Raw genomic sequence first — 5,000 nt, 5'->3', positions numbered from 1 at the left:
ATAAATACGCACGCACGCACGCACGCAAAAAGCTACCTAGGCACCGGCGCGTCACGGCGTTTCGAACGTCCGACGCGTCGCTTGTCACACGTCTATCATATCATCATCACCCTCATATCTCTCGTATGTGCGGTGTTGGTGTGTGTTAGCTCTAGCTAGCTCCCTGGTTGATCCTGCCAGTAGTTATATGCTTGTCTCAAAGATTAAGCCATGCATGTCTCAGTGCAAGCCGTATTAAGGCGATACCGCGAATGGCTCAATATATCAGTTTTGGTTCCTTAGATCTTACCTCGGTTACTTGGATAACTGTGGTAATTCTAGAGCTAATACATGCAATCAGAACTCTGACCAGTGATGGGATGAGTGCTTTTATTAGATCAAAACCAATCGACGGAGGGCCTCGCGTCCGAAGTCGTTAATTTTGATGAATCTGGATAACTTTTGCCGATCGCATGGTCCAGCACCGGCGACGCATCTTTCAAATGTCTGCCTTATCAACTTTCGATGGTAGTTTCTGCGACTACCATGGTTGTCACGGGTAACGGGGAATCAGGGTTCGATTCCGGAGAGGGAGCCTGAGAAACGGCTACCACATCCAAGGAAGGCAGCAGGCGCGCAAATTACCCACTCCCGGCACGGGGAGGTAGTGACGAAAAATAACGATACGGGACTCTTACGAGGCCTCGTAATCGGAATGAGTACACTTTAAATATTTTAACGAGGAACAATTGGAGGGCAAGTCTGGTGCCAGCAGCCGCGGTAACTCCAGCTCCAATAGCGTATACTAAAATTGTTGCGGTTAAAAAGCTCGTAGTTGCATTTGTGCGCCGCGCTGTCGGTGCACCGCATCCGCGGTGATACTGACACGTCTGCGGAGCATATCGTCGGTGAGCCGTCGGTAAAACGGCGGTTCAATATCAAAATCCTATCGCGGTGCTCTTCGGTGAGTGTCGAGATGGGCCGACAATTTTACTTTGAACAAATTAGAGTGCTCAAAGCGGGCTCAAAATGCTGCTTGAATATTTCGTGCATGGAATAATAGAATATGATCTCGGTTCTATTTTGTTGGTTTTCAGAACTCCGAGGTAATGATTAATAGGGATAACTGGGGGCATTCGTATTGCGACGTTAGAGGTGAAATTCTTGGATCGTCGCAAGACGAACATCAGCGAAAGCATTTGCCAAAGGTGTTTTCATCAATCAAGAACGAAAGTTAGAGGTTCGAAGGCGATTAGATACCGCCCTAGTTCTAACCGTAAATATGTCATCTAGCGATCCGCCGACGTTACTACGATGGCTCGGCGGGCAGCTTCCGGGAAACCAAAGATTTTGGACTCCGGGGGGAGTATGGTTGCAAAGCTGAAACTTAAAGGAATTGACGGAAGGGCACCACCAGGAGTGGAGCCTGCGGCTTAATTTGACTCAACACGGGAAATCTCACCAGGCCCGGACACCGGAAGGATTGACAGATTAACAGCTCTTTCTTGATTCGGTGGGTGGTGGTGCATGGCCGTTCTTAGTTGGTGGAGCGATTTGTCTGGTTAATTCCGGTAACGAACGAGACTCTAGCCTGCTAAATAGGCGTCGTCATTTAGGTGTGCGCCGCTCCGGTGGCGCAACTCACTGGCGACGTATTAAAATTCTTCTTAGAGGGACCGGCGGCTTCGAGCCGCACGAGATTGAGCAATAACAGGTCTGTGATGCCCTTAGATGTCCTGGGCCGCACGCGCGCTACACTGAAGGAATCAGCATGTTCTCCCTGGCCTAGAGGCCCGGGCAACCCGTTGAAACTCCTTCGTGCTGGGGATTGGGGTTTGCAATTATCCCCCATAAACGAGGAATTCCTAGTAAGCGCGAGTCATAAGCTCGCGTTGATTACGTCCCTGCCCTTTGTACACACCGCCCGTCGCTACTACCGATTGAATGATTTAGTGAGGTCTTCGGACCGACACGCGGTGGCTTCACGGCCGTCGGCGTTGCTGGGAAGTTGACCAAACTTGATCATTTAGAGGAAGTAAAAGTCGTAACAAGGTTTCCGTAGGGGAACCTGCGGAAGGATCATTAACGTGTGTGTATGTGTGCGAGACGCGTGATATGTTCACGAACGTTGTTGCGCCGCTGTTGCTGTTGTTGCTGTTGCGACGACGACGACGACGACGACGACGACTTCGTACATACCGTGTTTACACATATATATATGTAATACATCCATAATGATATATATATATACGACATATATACATATATATGTACGTACGCGCGCGCTGCTGTTCGTATCTAATGCGGACGAGCGCGCGCGCGTGTGCGTGCGTGTGTGTGTGCGTGTTTGTATATATGTATAAAAAATAAAATGTGAAATAATTGTCTCTAGCGTCTATTACGCCTAACGGCGCAGCGGCGACGGCGCCGTGGCGGTGGCCGGTGGCGGTGGTGGCATTCGTCGAAAGTGCTACCGCCGCCGCTGCCTCCGCCGCCGTCGAAGCGGCCGGGTGGCGGAAAAACGCCGAGAGACGAGCGCCGACCGGGGCATACCAAACGGAGCGTTCGAAGCGGTGAAAATCCCCACTGCCTAGCTCAGGCCCTTTATTGTCGGTTGGCGCTATACAAAACGAAATTTAAGCGGTTAGAAAGATGACAATGTCGTGCGTCACGCCAGCTCGTTGGGGGGTGCGCGGGTCGTCGTCGTTCATCATTCTAAAGGATTCGCGTCGGGGCGTTAAGCTTTTTCGGTGCCGTTTCTTTATGAACGCCTCGGCGCACATGAATTCGACCAACTTTCGACGTTAATACATAAAAACGGACAATCAAGTGGCCGACGGCGAGAGCCGTAGGCCGCTACCGTAAGTAATAACAACATTAAGAAAAAACCATTACCCTGGACGGTGGATCACTTGGCTCGCGGGTCGATGAAGAACGCAGTTAACTGCGCGTCATAGTGTGAACTGCAGGACACATTTGAACATCGACATTTCGAACGCACATTGCGGTCCGTGGAGAAATATCCAGGACCACTCCTGTCTGAGGGCCGGCTGTTAAAATATAAAAACCACACTGTTCGGTGTAGAACGCGCGCTACGTGCGCTCGCGCCGGTCGATGCGCGCGGCGGTGACGCGCGACGCGGCGGCGGCGGGTTGGTGGGGGGTGATGAACGAGCTCGCGGACGGTGCGATGGGACGATCTCTAATAAGAGTCTCTCGTCCGCGCCGCCGCGGCTCTCACTCTCTCTCTCTCACTATCCGCCGTCGCTGTCGTCGCGCTGCCGCTGCCGCACTACCGCGCGCGGGCGAGCGGGCGCGCGCTCTTTCGAACAATTGACGGTTTCCGTTGAACGTTCTTCGCGACGGACGACGGACGGCGGGGTGCTGCACCCCTCACGTCCGCGTACGCGCGGAGCGCGTTTACGGTCCGTTTAAATATATCGAATTGTATTGAATATGAAACGAGTGTGAAAAGATTACACGCATCGCTAAGACGCGAGTCTTCGTAGTGCGGTCTTCGTCCGAGCTCATCGGTTCGTGTATACGATATAATAAAATATATCGGAAGCACAGACGACGCGTCTCCGACGGATGCGACCGGCAGGCGGTGAATGTTTTCTTGCGCGGCAAGCGTAACGCACACACAAACATATGTAAGTAAACATTACGTGATGTTCATGTGCGCGCGCGCCTAGCCCGATGCGAGAGAGTTCACCGCTCGTCGTCGCTACGCATCCGTATTATGTCGGTGATACGCGTCGTCGTTCCAGTGCGAACGTTATATTATCGTATCGATACGGACCGATACCGAAAGGGCCGGACGATCGATCGCTAACGAAAAGTACTCGCGCTCGCGTATGCGTGTCGAGATTTTCGTTTACGCTCGTATCATCATAATCATCATCGTCATCGTCGTCGTTCATCGCGCAACGCGTGTTGTGTGTGCAGCGTTGCGTTGTGCGTGCGCGCGTCTAGAGACCTCTAAGGACTCGCGACGCGCGCGCCTCGCGCACGCGCACTCGCTCTGCGACGCGCGATGATCGCGACGGTGGGGGTGGTGTACGGTAGGCGGACTCGACGTCCGAAGGGCGTCCCGCGACGACGACCGGCCGCCGTGCGCGCTTGCTTGCTTGCGCGCGCGGTCCGTCGGTTCGTCGTCGTCAAAAATATAATAAGGGACGTCGCGTACGGATATCGCGTCTGCCTCGAATTTTTATCGTTGGCCTCAGATCAGGGAGGATCACCCGCCGAATTTAAGCATATTAGTAAGCGGAGGAAAAGAAACTAACAAGGATTTCCCTAGTAGCGGCGAGCGAACAGGAAAGAGCCCAGCACTGAATCCCGCGATCGTCTCGAGCGCGGGAGATGTGGTGTTCGGGAGGTTCCGCTTTCTCGTCGTCGATACTCCTGTCCAAGTTCGTCTTGAACGGGGCCGTTTTCCCGCAGAGGGTGCCAGGCCCGTAGCGACGGAGGGCGGCGGCGAGAGGGACTCTCCTAAGAGTCGGGTTGCTTGAGAGTGCAGCCCTAAGTGGGTGGTAAACTCCATCTAAGGCTAAATATAACCGCGAGACCGATAGCGAACAAGTACCGTGAGGGAAAGTTGAAAAGAACTTTGAAGAGAGAGTTCAAGAGTACGTGAAACCGTTCAGGGGTAAACCTGCGAAACTCGAATGAACGAACGGAGAGATTCATCGTCATTCCGCGGCGTACGCGCCCGCGCTCTGATGCGACGTCCGGTCCGCCTTTAATCGGGCGCTGTATCGCGTCGCACGGGCCGGTGCGCGTCGACGTCCGCGGAGGGCGTGCACTTCTCTCTCAGTAATGCATCGCGACCCGTTCGGGTGTCGATCTAAGCGCCGCCGACGGGCAGCCCAGCGTTCACTTCGCGCGAGCGGAGTCAGGACGTTGGACCGTTTCGCGGTAGCCGATCGGCCGCCGGACGGTATAATGATAAGAATCGCGCACGCGCTCTCTAAAGGCGCGTCCGGCCCGACGCAAGATAACGTCGTACACGAGGTCCT

The 5,000-nt window shown here is 53.8% G+C and overlaps 2 non-coding genes across 2 annotated transcripts; both read left to right on the top strand.

The window, feature by feature from the left end:
* Nucleotides 1–160: 160 nt before the first annotated feature.
* On the top strand, nucleotides 161–2,064 carry LOC137929126 (small subunit ribosomal RNA). Its single transcript, XR_011108700.1, has one exon. It is a non-coding gene; the product is annotated as a small subunit ribosomal RNA (ribosomal RNA).
* Nucleotides 2,065–2,871: 807 nt separating this feature from the next.
* On the top strand, nucleotides 2,872–3,028 carry LOC137929104 (5.8S ribosomal RNA). The gene has a single exon (XR_011108680.1). It is a non-coding gene; the product is annotated as a 5.8S ribosomal RNA (ribosomal RNA).
* Nucleotides 3,029–5,000: the final 1,972 nt, after the last annotated feature.

The sequence above is a fragment of the Battus philenor genome, unplaced genomic scaffold (genome assembly GCF_028537555.1).
Source record: "Battus philenor isolate CCGP_79_NKW_IND1 unplaced genomic scaffold, ilBatPhil1.0.hap1 SCAF_42, whole genome shotgun sequence".
Classification (NCBI taxonomy): domain Eukaryota; kingdom Metazoa; phylum Arthropoda; class Insecta; order Lepidoptera; family Papilionidae; genus Battus; species Battus philenor.
The sequence above is the reverse complement of the archived record's forward strand: the minus strand, read 5'-3'. Positions and strand labels throughout refer to the sequence as shown.